General features: G+C 53.7%; 1 long non-coding RNA gene across 2 annotated transcripts; it reads left to right on the top strand.

Moving 5' to 3' along the window:
• The first annotated feature begins 3203 nt into the window (after positions 1-3203).
• On the top strand, positions 3204-15034 carry LOC149521592 (uncharacterized). 2 transcript variants are annotated; one of them, XR_016347848.1, is made up of 4 exons: positions 3204-3841; positions 8490-8876; positions 13370-13516; positions 14431-15032. It is a non-coding gene; the product is annotated as an uncharacterized LOC149521592 (long non-coding RNA). The 2 variants fall into 2 exon arrangements; XR_016347847.1 differs by lacking the exon at positions 3204-3841 and having other exon boundaries at positions 6787-8876; positions 14431-15034.
• The last annotated feature ends 591 nt before the right edge of the window (positions 15035-15625 follow it).

The following is a 15625-nucleotide window of genomic DNA, read 5'->3' as shown; positions in this document are numbered from 1 at the left end:
CCAGTCCATTCTACACCCCCTGCCCAACCTGCACCCCCTTCCCCCACCCCCCAGTCCATTCTACACCTCCTGCCCGACCTGCACCCCCTTCTACCACCCCCAGTCCATTCTACACCCCCTGCCCGACCTGCACTCCTTCCCCCACCCCCCAGTCCATTCTACACCCCCTGCCCAATCTGCACCCCCTTCCCCCACCCCCAGTCCATTCAACACTCCCTGCCCAATCTGCAACCCTCTTCCCCCATCCCCCAGTCCATTCTACACCCCCTGCCCAACCTGCACCCCTTCCCCCACCCCCAGTCCATTCTACATCCCCTGCCCAATCTGCAACCCTCTTCCTCCATCCCCCAGTCCATTCTACACCCCCTGCCCAATCTGCACCCCTTTCCCCACTCCCAGTCCATTCAACATCTCTTGCCAAACCTGCAATCCTCTTCCCCCATCCCCCAGTCCATTCTACACCCCTGCCCAACCTGCAACCCTCTTCCCCCACGCCCCAGTCCATACAACACCCCCTCCTCAACCTGCACCCCCTTCCCTGACCACCAAGTGTATTCAATCCCTCTCCTCCCACCCAAACTGCCTCTCATGTGTTTCTCTCTTGTTGCTCTCTCGTATTGGCCAATACGTTTTGTCTGTCTGTTTCTGTCTGTGTCTTTGTCCTTGCTCTGCTTCTGCTGTGTCCTTGTACAGGACACTTACAGGCATTCTAGGTGAGCATCTCTACGGGTTAAGGGCCCAGGAGCTAATGGGAATTATGCAGGTACGCCAGTCGCGCAAGGGGGAGCGGTGGTGCGTCATGGCAGACTGACTCAGTGTTGTTGTAATGGACCCGATACAGAGGGACGGGGCGGGGGTAGGGGGGTAGGTCTAAAGCAGTGGTCAACAAACCTTTTTACACCCAAGATCACTTTTTAAATGACAGACCAAGCCAAGATTTACCGCCCCGCCCCTTCCTTGAATCCCCGCTCTCTCTATTCTCCTCCTCTCCATCACTTGCTGTCCCCAATCCTTCTACTGCTGCTTTTCTTTAAAAAAAACAATTCTTCTGTAGATTGAGGTTTTTCCAACATTTTGCCTGTCTAGACTGGACCAAATGTCAGAAAAAAAACCCTTCTTTTGGAAGCCACCTTATTCCTTGTGGAAAGAGGAATATAGGGGTGACCGAAAGAGCCTGATTGCTCTTCCACTAAACAAGTGGAAGAGCAAACGCAACCCTGGATGCGGAAGAGTTTTTCTGGGATATCTCCAGAATCCTGAAAAACTCCTACGCTACGTCTAGACTACATCCCTTTTTCGGAAAAGGGATGTAAATTAGACGTATTGCAGTTGCTAATGAAGTGGGGATTTAAATCTCCCCCGCTTCATTAGCATAAAAATGGCTGCCACTTTTTTTCCGCACGGAGCTCCCTGAGCACTGGCTCGGGGAGGGGGTTCCAGGCTGGGCAGTGTCGGGATACTAAGCAAGTCACAGGCTTGTGGATGTGAGAATGCAGGAATTTGGGTTGGGGTATGTGAGGGGCTCAGGGCAGGGGGTTCCAGTGTTTGATAGGCTCAGATCTAGGGGCTGGGGAAGGGGGAGTACAGGAGTGGTTGTGGCCAGATGGGGGCTTGGCCCCAATTTGGGGTTTGTTGGCCAAGCTTCATTTTTAAATAAAATGCTGTGTTAAACACAAAAAGTTTCTACATTGTCTTTATTTATAAGAATGGCAGGGAACCTGCCTTGAGACAGGGGTCACTGACCCATAGAAAAGTCCTTTGGGAGCAGGGGACACAGTACTGGGGAGGGGTGCTAGTGCGTTCTGGGGCAGGGAACAGGGTGCCAGTGGGGGCAGGGAAGAGGGGGCAGAGTGCCAGGACAGGTTTCTGCAGCAGGGGACAGGGTGCTGGGAGGGGACAGGTTTCTATAGTGGGGAAGGCAGGGGGACAGGTTTCTGCAGTAGGAGACAGGGTGCCAGAGGGAACTGGTTTCTGCAGGGGGACAGGTTTCTGCAGAGGGGGGGACGGTTTATACAGTGGGATGGGGGGGCAAGGGAGAGGGAACAGGTCCAGGAGGGAGGGGGAAAGATTTGGGGCAGAGGAGAGGGAACAAGGTTGGGGGCAGGGAGTTCCGTACACCAGCCAATCCGGGCTGGAGGGAAGGGAAGTGGCTGCCCGGAGAGCTGGCCATGGCACTCAGCCAGAGTGCACCAAGCTCCACGTGGGCAGGCGCAGAAGAGAAGCCGCAGATCAGCTGGACTGCGGGGCAGCCTCTTTCTGCTGAAAGCCACAGACAGCTGGCTGGGGTGTTTCAGCCCTCCAGACCTCCCAGGTCCCACCATTCCTCGCAGCTACTCACCTGTGTTGTTGCTCGGTGAGTAGCTGCTCCTCGAATGAGGAAAGCCAATGTATGTACTGCGCAGGCGTGCAGTTCAGAGAGGGCTCAAGAGATACTCTTAGAACCACTGAGATCTAGCGGTAGCTTGCTATCTACTGGTTGGTGACCATGGGCCTAAAGGATAGAATTCCCACAGCCACAGACCTTAGTGAGTGAGAGCTCACGCTGGGCTTTTTCTGCCGCCCTTGCAGAGGAATCAGTGAGGGACAGTGGGCGGAGAAGAAACCGTCCGAGATGGACTTGAGCTGCCTGGACGTGATTCTCGGGACACGTGAAGGGTCTTCAGCGTTGGGCCTTCCCATGGCTCTGTGTGAGTAAGAGATACGTGCTTTGAAATCTTCAAGCGTCCTGGCAGTAGGTTTCTTCTGAGGCAGAGAGCTTCCTGCTGGGTCACGGAGCCTGGTGGCTTGGGGACTGGTGAAGGGACAGTAGGCAGTTCAACAGAGCGTGGATAGAGATTCAAGGCCTCCTTTCTCTCCGCGGTCCTGTAGTGGCAGCGGGAGGCGGTGGCCGATGGTGGGAGGCTGCGGTGCGATGGTGGGAGGAGAAGCGATGCCGCATCCTTGCGGACTGAAACGCTAAGTTGTTTGGCTGGTTTTCCCCCTCTGCTGTGTTCGGTAGCGAGCGATAAGAAGTCAACCGTCCCGGTGTCCTCCTGTCTGGGGATGGAACGGAAACGAGAACAGCGAGCTTGGTCGAAGCGAGGTGCGAACCGTCCGTCTGGGAGCGGAGCAGCCGTCGCTGACACGGAGATAAGTGTCAGGTCTGGAAATCTCTCGGCTTACGGCCCACTCGAGTCTAGGAAGGGAAGTCACGTTTGCTTAGATAGCGAGTCCGAGCGGAGGTTCCCGAGGTGCTTCCTTGGTTGTGGGAGAAACAGGGCTCCCGTTTGTCAGGGGTGCTAGTTTCTCTGGGACACGGTGTCCTCCTCAGAGGACGCTTGGCTCGAGGAGGAAGACGCAAGGTGGTAAGGTTTCTGGCTGCCTCTCATGTGTTTCTCTCTTGTTGCTGTCTCGTATTGGCCAATACGTTGTCTGTCTGTCTGTTTCTGTCTGTGTCTTTGTCCTTGCTCTGCTTCTGCCGTGTCCTTGTACGGCACACGTGCAGGCATTCCAGGTGAGCATCTCCACGGGTTAAGGGCTCAGTAGCCAACGGGAATTCTGCAGGTACGCCAGTCGCGCAAGGGAGAGCGGTGGTGCGTCATGGCTGACTGACTCAGTGTTCTTGTAGAAGAGGGCCCGATAGAGAGGGAAGAGCGGGGGAAAGGGCTAAAGGATAGAATACCCACAGCCACAGACCTTAGTGAGTGAGAGTTCACGCGGGGCTTTTTCTGCCGCCCTTGCAGAGGAATCAGTGCGGGGCCATGGGCGGAGAAGAAACCGTCCGAGATGGACTTGAGCTGCCTGGACGTGATTCTCGGGACACGTGAAATTTCCTCAGCGTTGGGCCTTCCCATGGCTCTGTGTGAGTAAGAGATGCGTGCTTTGAAATCTTCAAGCATCCTGGCCGTAGGTTTCTTCTGAGGCAGAGAGCTTCCTGCTGGGTCACGGAGCCTGGTGGCTTGGGGACTGGTGAAGGGGCAGTAGGCGGTTCAACAGAGCGTGGATAGAGATTCAAGGCCTCCTTTCTCTCCGCGGTCCTGTAGTGGCAGCGGGAGGGGGTGGCCGATGGTGGGAGGCTGCGGTGCGATGGTGGGAGGAGAAGCGATGCCGCGTCCTTGTGGACTGAAACGCTAAGTTGTTTGGTTGGTTTTCCCCCTCTGCTGTGTTCGGTAGCGAGCGATAAGAAGTCAACCCTCCCGGTGTCCTCCCGTCTGGGAATGGAACGGAAACGAGAACAGCGAGCTCGGGAGCTTGGTCGAAGCGAGGCGCGAACCGTCCGTCTGGGAGCGGAGCAGCCGTCGCTGACACGGAGATAAGTGTCGGGTCTGGAAATCTCTCGGCTTACGGCCCACTCGGGTCTAGGAAGGGAAGTCACGTTTGCTTAGATAGCGAGTCCGAGCGGAGGTTCCCGAGGTGCTTCCTTGGTTGTGGGAGAAACAGGGCTCCCGTTTGTCAGGGGTGCTAGTTTCTCTGGAACACGGTGTCCTCCTCAGAGGACGCTTGGCTCGAGGAGGAAGACGCAAGGTGGTAAGGTTTCTGGCTGCCTCTCATGTGTTTCTCTCTTGTTGCTGTCTCGTATTGGCCGATACGTTGTCTGTCTGTCTGTTTCTGTCTGTGTCTTTGTCCTTGCTCTGCTTCTGCCGTGTCCTTGTACGGCACACGTGCAGGCATTCCAGGTGAGCATCTCCACGGGTTAAGGGCTCAGGAGCCAACGGGAATTCTGCAGGTACGCCAGTCGCGCAAGGGAGAGCGGTGGTGCGTCATGGCTGACTGACTCAGTGTTCTTGTAGAAGAGGGCCCGATAGAGAGCGAAGAGCGGGGGAAAGGGCTAAAGGATAGAATACCCACAGCCACAGACCTTAGTGAGTGAGAGTTCACGCGGGGCTTTTTCTGCCGCCCTTGCAGAGGAATCAGTGCGGGGCCATGGGCGGAGAAGAAACCGTCCAAGATGGACTTGAGCTGCCTGGACGTGATTCTCGGGACACGTGATATTTCCTCAGCGTTGGGCCTTCCCATGGCCGTAGGTTTCTTCTGAGGCAGAGAGCGTCCTGCTGGGTCACGGAGCCTGGTGGCTTGGGGACTGGTGAAGGGGCAGTAGGCGGTTCAACAGAGCATGGATAGAGATTCAAGGCCTCCTTTCTCTCCGTGGTCCTGTAGTGGCAGCGGGAGGGGGTGGCCGATGGTGGGAGGCTGCGGTGCGATGGTGGGAGGAGAAGCGATGCCGCGTCCTTGCGGACTGAAACGCTAAGTTGTTTGGTTGGTTTTCCCCCTCTGCTGTGTTCGGTAGCAAGCGATAAGAAGTCAACCCTCCCGGTGTCCTCCCGTCTGGGGATGGAACGGAAACAAGAACAGCGAGCTCGGGAGCTTGGTCGAAGCGAGGTGCGAACCGTCCGTCTGGGAGCGGAGCAGCCGTCGCTGACACAGAGATAAGTGTCAGGTCTGGAAATCTCTCGGCTTACGGCCCACTCGGGTCTAGGAAGGGAAGTCACGTTTGCTTAGATAGCGAGTCCGAGCGGAGGTTCCCGAGGTGCTTCCTTGGTTGTGGGAGAAACAGGGCTCCCGTTTGTCAGGGGTGCTAGTTTCTCTGGAACACGGTGTCCTTCTCAGCGGACGCTTGGCTCGAGGGGGAAGACGCAAGGTGGTAAGGCTTCTGGCTGCCTCTCGTGTTTCTCTCTTGTTGCTCTTTCGTATTGGCCAATACGATCTGTCTGTCTGTTTCTGTCTGTGTCTTTGTCCTTGCTCTGCTTCTGCCGTGTCCTTGTACGGCACACTTGCAGGCATTCCAGGTGAGCATCTCCACGGGTTAAGGGCTCAGGAGCCAACGGGAATTCTGCAGGTACGCCAGTCGCGCAAGGGAGAGCGGTGGTGTGTCATGGCTGACTGACTCAGTGTTCTTGTAGAGGGCCCGATACAGAGGGCAGAGGGGGGGAAAGGGCTAAAGGATATACTACCCTCAGCTACAGACCTTAGTGAGTGAGAGCACACGCGGGGGGGTTTCTGCCGCCCTTGCAGAGGAATCAGTGCAGGCTGTCCTGGGGTTCCCTTTAAGCACGCGTCTCTGGGAAGGGCATGCAGCAGCACCTGGAAATAAAGGCTGCCCCCATGCCCTGCCAGGAGCACTTCCGGGTGCTTTTTTTTTTTTTTTTTTTTTTTTTTTGGAAAGAGCATCCGGTAGTCTGGACAGCCTTTACAGCCTCCTGCGGCAAGGAGTTCCACAGGTTGACTATGTGCTGTGAGAAGAACAACTTTTGCTTATTAGTTTTAAGCCTGCTGTCCATTCATTTCATTTGGTGTACTCTAGTCCTTTTATTATGAGAACTAATGAATAACTTATCTTTATTCACCCTCTCCACACCACGCATGATTTTATAGACCTCTATCATATCCCCCTCAGTCTCCTCTTTTCTAAGCTGAAAAGTCCCAGTCTCTTTAGCCTCTCTTCATATGGGACCTGTTCCAAACCCCTGATCATTGTAGTTGCCCTTTTCTGAATCCTTTCCAAGACCAAAATAGCTTTTTTGAGGTGAGGAGATCACATCTGTACACAGTACTGAAGATATGGTGTACCATAGTTTTATACTTCCCCTCCTCCTCCTCTCCTGGCTTCCCCCTTCCAGCTCCCTCTTCCCAGGTTTCCACCTCCCCTCTCCCACCATCTCTCTTCCCCTCTCCCACCACCTTTTCCCAGTCTCCCCAGAGGTTAATCCCCACCCCTCAGTTTTCAAAAATAGAAAGTCTCTTTATTTAACAACCCACGTGTCATTTATTTTTTACATCAGGAAGGGGACTAGGGAGGGGTAAGTGGAAGGAGGTGAGGGAGGAATGGGGCACGAGCCCCCGATGGGGAGGACTGGGGTGGCTCTGCGGGCTCTTCAGGGTGGAAGCTCTCCTGCAGGGCTGCCTGGATCCCCCCAATTGATCCCCTTGGATGGCAGGCTGCGGCAAGTGCAGCCGGGCTGATGGCCGAGTGCTGTGATGTGCCAAGTGTGGGCACTCAGGGCACTCCAAGACAGGACTGCTTTGCTGTCCCTCATCGAGGTAAACAAGCAAGCGGGGAACCCTGAGAACTGTCTGTCCGGGGTGGGGGTCGGGTTCCTTTAAGCACAGCCCTCGGCTAGCCGGAGGCAGCAGCTCCACACTTCAAGTCCTAACCTGATGCCCTGCAGGCACTCGTTCCGGCCAGCCTTAACTTCGGTTCAGGGTCCACTCAATGTGGACATGCTATTTTGATTTAGCAAAATGCTAATTCGAATTAGCTTTTAGGTCTAGATACACTAATTCGAATTAATTAGCTTAGTTAGAATTAACTAATTCTAAGTTAGTTCCAATTAGTGCTGTAGTGTAGCCATACCCTAAGGGTGTGTCTACACTGTGCCGTTTTTCTGGAATAAGGGACGTTATTCTGGCAGAACAACAGTAGCATCCACACAGCAATTGCGTTATTTCAAAAGAAAATTGAAACAATGGAGGGCTTATTCCTCATGGAATGAGGTTTACCAGTGTCGGAAAAACGCCTCTTCTGAAAAAGCTTTTTCAGCAGCAGGTGAGCGAGTGGGCGCTCCACTGCTGCTATCTCAAAATAGCGCCTCATTCTAAAGTTAGTCCTTTCCAGTGCATCCTGGGGCGCTAAATCGAGATAGAGCGTCCACACTACCGGGAAGCCTCAAAATTAGTCTGCGATAAGCTCCCCTAATGTGGATGTGCTATTTCCAAAATCAGCTTTTCCAGAAGATATCTTCCAGAATAGCTTTTTCTGAAGGAAACTTGCAGTGTAGACATACCCTTAGGGTATGTTTACACTGCAGTCTTATTTCGAAAAGCACTTAGCTATTTCAAACTAAAGCTCCACACTGATTGGATGCAGAATTGCATTTAAGGCCACGCAGAACCACTTCAGGCAGGGCATCGGGTCAGCAATTACTGCTGGGAGCTGCTGCTTGAGGCTATCTGAGACCCTTTCGCCTGGGCAGGGCAGGCTGGTGGGCCCAAGTCCCACCCACCCTGGGAGCGGCCAAACAGCCAACATAGATACCCCAGGGATGGAGCTGGCTCCCACATTAGGAAGGCAGGAGAAGGGACCCACTGAAGGCAGGGAGACAGAGTGGGATCTCCAGTGAACTCAGGGATAGGGCAGGGATTTGCCTGGGGAGTACAGGATGGTGGGCTTGATCCCACCCCCCTCTGTCGACACCATCAGTGGCTGGGCAGACAACACCATCTGCCCCAGGGATGGGCCTAGATCCTGTGCTAGAAAAGCAGGGAAGCAGGATAAGGGAACCTCTGAAGGTAGCAAAGTGACACCCTCCCCCCCCCCCTCCTCCCACCGTACAGCCATTTCTCGGGTGCTTCTCCTTTCCCTGGAGGGACAGCAAAGCCTTTGCTCTGACTGCTCCGGTTGCCCTTGCGGATACCTCAGCTTGCCAGTCGTGGAGCTAGAGGTGCCTCTGGGCACTTGACGGCCCTTAGCTATCGTGCTGCAGTTTCTGCAGGCTGCCCTCCTGGCCCCGCAGGAACACAACCACCAGCTGATTGTCTGGGAGCGCAGCTCTTCCAGCTGCACCACGCTGTGCACCGCCGCTTCTTGCACTGGAGACTAGATCTGACGGGTGGGACCAGCTCGACATGGAGCTCTGGGATGACCAACAGCGGCTCCAGAATTTCTGCACGAGGAAGGGGATCTTCCTGGAGCTGCGTTCCTGGCTCTCCCCTGCCCTCACACGACGGGACACGCATGCGACCCACATTCCCCTCTGGAGAAGCGGGTCACCATTGCCGTGTGGAAGGTCACCACGCCGGACAGCTACCGATGTGTCGGGAACCAGTTTGGTGTGGAAAAGTCGACCGTCAGGGTCCACGTCATGCAGGCGTGGCGCTCTCCAGCTAAGGTCCCGGAAGGGGTGTGTGAAGTGCTGGAATGGGGAACCCTAGGGAAAGAGTGGTTGGGGGTGGTGGAGAAGCCCCTTTCCCAGGCAATTTTTCAGTCCCACCCTCACACAGCCCTGCCAGGGATAGGCTACGTAGCGGGTGGCTCCTGGTATGTGTGGGCAGGGAAGGGGTGGGCTGAGGGACCTGCACAGGGCTCAGGGACCTGCACAGGGCTCAGGCACCCCCGTGATTCTCTGTTTGTTGGTCTCCTGCTACAGGTGGTGCGGTGTGATGGTGTGTTGGGGAGCCCCTGACCCTGCACCCCCATCCACAGCCAGATGTGTGTCTCAGCCAGCCAGTAGAGTAAAAGGGTTTATTTCTTCTCAGAGACACAGCATAGCATAGGAGAGATGTTAACATAGGAGCGAGGGCAGACAGCCTTAGTCCTCTCGAGGGGAAGGGGCTTCACTCCCTTTCTCAGTCTGGGCTGGGCTAGGTGGAGTGAGGATGTTTTAGACCAACTCAACTCCCAGGCCCTACCCCCCAGCCTGATGGCCGACCCCACCTCTCTTCTTTTGTCTCGCCCTGGGGTGTCTGGGGCCAATACGCTCATTGGGAATCACACATAGCAACACAGCCAGGAGGATCACCGGGTTACAAAGTAGACAGCACCCGCACTATGTCACATGCGGGCCATCAACACCATCCAGCTGCTCAGGGTCATCCACCTCAGCAACACGGAACCGTGCGGCGGTGATATTATTGATGGCACCCACATCGGTGCCCGAGCCCCGATGTCTGTGTATATAAACTAGGAGGTTACTTCTCCATGGTCCCACAGGCCCTCTCAACCACCATGGGCAGTTTACCGACATTTTCTTAGGCTGGTCGAGGAAGGCACGTGACGCTCACATCTTCTGCGACTCCAGAGTCTTCCAGAAGCTGGAGGCAGGCAGTTTATTCCCTGACCTCATCATCAGGGTGGGGGATGTGTACATGCAACTGTGCATTGTGGGGGATGTGACCTACACTCTGTTGCCCTGGCTCACGAAGCTTTACACCAGACACCTTGACCCTAGCAAGGAATGCTTCAATGCCCGGCTTTGCCGGGCCTGCCCTGTAGTGGAGGGTGCCTTTGGGTGTCTCAAGGTGAGGTTAATATAAATAAATATATGGAGCTATACCTATCTCATAGAGCTGGAAGGGACCTTGATAGGTCATTGAGTCCAGTCCCCTGCCCTCATGGCAGGACCAAGTACCATCCCTGACAGATTTGCCCCAGATCCCTAAATGGCCTCCTCAAGGGTTGAGCTCAGAACCCTGGGTTTAACAGGGTAATGCTCAAACCACTGAGCTATTCCTCCCCCCATAGGTTGAGATGTCTTGTCACCCGGCTGGATGTTGGGGAGTGGAACATTCCCCCAAATAGTGGCCAGTGTTCTGTGCTCCACAATATTTGTGATCTGAAGGGGGAGGAAGCAAAGGCAGGCCCGGTCAGCAGGCCCTTTGAACAGCTGCACACAGCTGCCATCCAGCAGGCTCTTCAGGTGGGGGTGCACATCTGGGAGGCCCTGAGGGAAAGTTTCTCACAAGGACCCCAGTGACACGCTCCCCAGACCTCCCCACTAGGGGCCTGTGCCTTGCCCCTCTTTGCCTTCCCTCTCTTAATCCTCTCCCCCTCCCCCATCGCAGATACAATAAAACTGACATTGTTTTTTGGAAACAATAAAGTGGGTGTGTTTTTTATTTGGGGTCAAAGTAACTGGGGAGGGGCTGGGGAAAGAACCTGAGAGAGGAAAGCGGGTGGAGGGAGAACCTTTGAGACTCTCTTTACCCCTCCTTCACCCTCAGAGTTCTACAGAGTACTTGAAATAAGCCATTTTGAAATAGCATTGAGATAAGATACACAATTTGAGCGATACAAATTGTGTATCTTATTTCATCATTTGGTGCTGTCTACATGATGCCAAATTTCAAAATAAAGTGCTCTAAGAAAAGGTCCCTTTCGCCTCGCAGAATGATATTTACAGGGACCTTGGCATAATGAATCCAAAAAAACCAAGTTTGCTGTGAAGACGAGGGATTGATATTTTGGGATTCTTGAGTATATGGAAATAGCATTGTAGCGTAGCTGTAATGTTTGGCTATGTTCACACTGGGAAATTATTTCAAATAAGGTATTTTGGGGGTTAAAGTATTTGAAAATATTTTTCAAAATACAGTAAAACTCCATTAGTCCGGCATCCAATGCTCCGGGACTCCTGATGGTCCGGCACCATCGGGAACCCGGAAGTGCTGGGGCAACCGGACAGGCTTCCCCCATTCAGCTGCTGCTGAACTGACCAGCAGCTGAATCGGGGAAGCCTGGAGCAGAGCATCTGGGGCGCTGCCACGTTGGTCTCGTAGCGCTGCGGAACCAACCCGGCAGCACCCCAGCTGCTCTTGGGGATGCCTGGGGATGCCAGGTGCCGGGTTGGTCCCCAGCTGCTCTGCCCCAGGGGTCCCCGATTCAGCCGCTGCTGAAACAGATCAGCAGCTGATTCCAGGAAGCCAGGGGCAGAGCAGCTGGGGTGCTGACTCGGGGACCCCAAGGGCGGTGCCACGGGACCAACCCGGCAGCACCCCAGCTGCTCTGCCCCAGGCGTCGGGATTCAGCCGCTGAAAGTTTTCCGTTAAAGGCATTTTCAGCACAGAACGTCTAGATTGGCACAGACGCTTTTCCGCAAAAGCACTTTTTGTGTAAAAGCATTCTTGCCAATCTAGACGCGCTTTTCCGCAAAAAAGCCCCGATCGCCATTTTTGTGATCGGGGCTCTTTTGTGGAAAACAAATCTGAGCTGTGTACACTGGCCCTTTTGCGCAAAAGGGAGCAGAATAGTATTTCCGCAAGAAACACTGATTTCTTACAGTAGGAAGTCAGTGCTTTTGTGGAAATTCAAGCGGCCAGTGTAGACGGCTGGCAAGTTTTTCCGGAAAAGCGGCTGATTTTTCCAGAAAAACTGGCCCGTCTAGACACAGCTCTGGGGAATAGTTATTTCAAAATAACAGGCCAATTCACTCTCACTCAATTTCTCCTGTGTCTCTTGCTAGTTGTCCTCCACGTACACTCAGTTTCCTCAGACTGGGCCTCGGGTTTGGGCAAGAGTAAGGGGTCTGGCTCTGGGAGAGTTTTTTGAGGTGTGTGGGTTGGGGCAGGGTTTTGCGGTGTGGGAAGGGGTGAGGGGGTTTGTGTTTACCTCCACTGAGTCACGAAAGGGACTCATACACCCTTCTGGCAGTGGCTTGTAGGTGGAGGGGCTAGGGAGTTTTCACGAACTGGTGCTTGCATGCACCGTTTGTGCAGTTTGTGCCGGTTGCAGACTAACGGGAGGGGTGGAGTTGGCACGGAGGGTGTGGGCGGCGTGTGGTGAGACTGACGTAGAGGGGCGTATGGACTGTGCCAGTCGCTTCTGTGTGATGTGCATAGTGAAGGTGGGCAGGAAGCCTGCATTAGTCCTTCTGGTAACAGTGGCGGTGTCTCAGGCCCATGGGACATTTGAAATGGAATGGCTGCTAGGTAATTGCTACCTTTGTCCTTTACCAGCGGTGCCGGTGTGTGTGTGTGTGGAGGGCGGGGTTGCCTTTAGAACTGAGCACTCTCCTAGCAGCTGCCGCTCCATACTTGGCCACCCACTTTCTAATTTGTGTCAGGATTGAGGTCTGAGACCTTTGTGTATGAAAATTAAGTATTGGGGAGGCAGTGGGGTCTAGAAGAGATGGGGGGAGGGAGCCTGAAAGGAAGCGGTGGCCAGTGCCGAACCTCACATCATCAAAGTTCTCACAGGTTGCCATTTGCCCATCATATTGGCTCTGGGGGGCACGGTGGGTTTCTTGTTTGTATCAGGTGGCCTGGCACTACAACAGGGAACGACCCCCCCCCCCCCACTTCATCTTGAGAATGAGGCAGTGTGTATCCTCTCTGGCACCAGCCAAGTAATGTGTCCTACACTCTGCATATACTCCAGTTCAAACATCCCCTTCACTACATCTAAAGTAGCTATTTCAGCACCCAGTAGCTACGTACGCCCTGAGAACCCCCCCCCCCTTTCTGGGGGCAAGGTTTTCCTTTTAGGAACCTGAAATAGGATGACTGTAGCCTCACCTGGTCACAGAGTTTGAGTCTGTGGAGAATAGTATTTGTTAGGCGAACAGATGATAAATGCTTCAGCATGAGCAGCTCTTGCCGCTGCTAATGTAGAAATGAAGTAAAGGGAGTCTGCGGCCTATGAGTCTGCATTTATACCTTCCTTTGGCCTCAAGGCATGCTGGGATATTGAGGGGCGGAGCTTATGGTAGCATTTAAGCTGGGCATCTAGGCCCAGGGAGTCATTCAGCTTTGGGTTGCTCTGAGGAGGTGTAGCTAGGCACTCCTACGATCATGGTGAGTGTTGATATCGGGTAGCGCTGGGCTGTATTTTTGGTTAAAGTACCATTCTTCTGTTCTCATTTTTGTAATGTGATTTAATTGCATTTTATGTTATTTGTAGTGTATTTAATTCATGTGGGAAGATGATACGGGGAATTGTTTCTGATCGCCATTCTGCAAAACACACATCATTAAGCGGACAGGGGACTGCAGACAGGGGAGTTGAAGCGGGAGAGCAAAGCGACCCCACCGCCGAAGAGGCTATCCGGTGAGAGTACAAGCTGTGGTGTGTGTGTGCGCCTGACTGTTTGAAGTGTGAATTGAGAGTCTGATTCCAGGTGAGTGCTAGCAGTTTCAGTTTCAGCTTCTGTGGCAGTTGGGACTGAGAGCCTGCCATTGTTCCCTTGATTGCTTCTGATTAGCCTCAGGCTCAGCCTTCCCCTGTGTGACTCAGAAGGGGGCAGGCCTGATCTAGGCAAGCAGGCTTTAAAAAGCCAGAGCAGTGCGACCAGGGGAGCGAAGCAGACAGGGGAGTTGAAGAGGGAGTTGAGCAGAGGGAGTGACTGATGGTGATGAAGACCCGAAGCGCTTGTGCCAATACTTCTCCTGCCTCCTCCACCTGTGCCTGTATCCAGACAGAGAACCTGAGCATGGATGCCTCTACCCAAGTCCTGGTGTGGTGTTGCAGTATTTGTGGCTTGAAATTCCCACTGAGCGATCTCCAGGCTGGGGGAGACAACCGTTGTGAAAGGTGCCTGCTGGTGGAATCTCTCAGGCAGCAGGTGGGAGAGCTACAGGAGGAGGTGGCCAGGCTGAGGAGCATTTGAGGCTATGAGGAATTCCTGGAAAGTATTCCTGTGGAGTCCACCGAGGTCACTGTCCTAGGATGTGGGACTGTTGACCAGCCACTTATGGAGGAGGCGGTGGTGCAGGGTGAGCACTGGCAGCTGGTTACTTCCGGCAGCAGGCAGCGTTCCACCCCTGCTCCTAACCCTCCCGCTGTGTTGTTACATAACCGTTACACTTTACTTTCTGCAGGAGACAAGGAGTCACCCCCCACAGTGGAGGAGTGCATGTCACTGGGGAAATTCACATACATAACATAGCACATGTGTTTTGGAAGCGAAGGTCTGTGTTTGTTATATGTGCCTTAACCGTGAGAATTGTTTTTCATTTCCATAGGAAGCGTTCCGTGTCGGCGCGCTCTGAAGATTTCTCTGCGAACGAAGAAGAGGTTGGCTCGTCTTTGCCTTTTTTGAAGACTTGCTCTCAGATTCTCAAGTTAAGTACGGTGCTCGATCGGGGGTTGGATTTTGTCGCGCGCGCTCTGCGTTTTGCTTGAGCAATGCTGTTCACCGGGTGCGTGTCACTTGGGGAAATTCACCTGTGGTACGTTGAAATGTATATGCACGCTTTGGAAGCTGAGGTAGTTTGCGTTTGTCGTGCGCGCCTTAACCGTGAGAATTGTTTTTCATTTCCATAGGAAGCGTTCCGTGTCGGCGCGCTCTGAAGATTTCTCTGCGAACGAAGAAGAGGTTGGCTCGTCTTTGCCGGTTTGGAAGACTTGCTTTCAGATTCTCAAGTTAAGTACGGTTCTCGATCGGGGGTTGGATTTTGTCGCACGCGCTCTGCGTTTTGCTTGAGCAATGCGGTTCACCGGGTGCGTGTCACTTGGGGAAATTCACCTGTGGTACGTTGAAATGTATATGCACGCTTTGGAAGCTGAGGTAGTTTGCGTTTGTCGTGCGCGCCTTAACCGTGAGAATTGTTTTTCATTTCCATAGGAAGCGTTCCTTGTCGGCGCGCTCTGAAGATTTCTCTGCGAACGAAGAAGAGGTTGGCTCGTCTTTGCCTTTTTTGAAGACTTGCTCTCAGATTCTCAAGTTAAGTACGGTTCTCGATCGGGGGTTGGATTTTGTCGCGCGCGCTCTGCGTTTTGCTTGAGCAATGCGGTTCACCGGGTGCGTGTCACTTGGGGAAATTCACCTGTGGTACGTTGAAATGTATATGCACGCTTTGGAAGCTGAGGTAGTTTGCGTTTGTCGTGCGCGCCTTAACCGTGAGAATTGTTTTTCATTTCCATAGGAAGCGTTCCGTGTCGGCGCGCTCTGAAGATTTCTCTGCGAACGAAGAAGAGGTTGGCTCGTCTTTGCCGGTTTGGAAGACTTGCTTTCAGATTCTCAAGTTAAGTACGGTTCTCGATCGGGGGTTGGATTTTGTCGCGCGCGCTCTGCGTTTTGCTTGAGCAATGCGGTTCACCGGGTGCGTGTCACTTGGGGAAATTCACCTGTGGTACGTTGAAATGTATATGCACGCTTTGGAAGCTGAGGTAGTTTGCGTTTGTCGTGCGCGCCTTAACCGTGAGAATTGTTTTTCA

The sequence above is a fragment of the Pelodiscus sinensis genome, chromosome 25, assembly GCF_052426305.1.
Source record: "Pelodiscus sinensis isolate ZL-2025 chromosome 25, ASM5242630v1, whole genome shotgun sequence".
Lineage (NCBI taxonomy): Eukaryota > Metazoa > Chordata > Testudines > Trionychidae > Pelodiscus > Pelodiscus sinensis.
The sequence above is the reverse complement of the archived record's forward strand: the minus strand, read 5'-3'. Positions and strand labels throughout refer to the sequence as shown.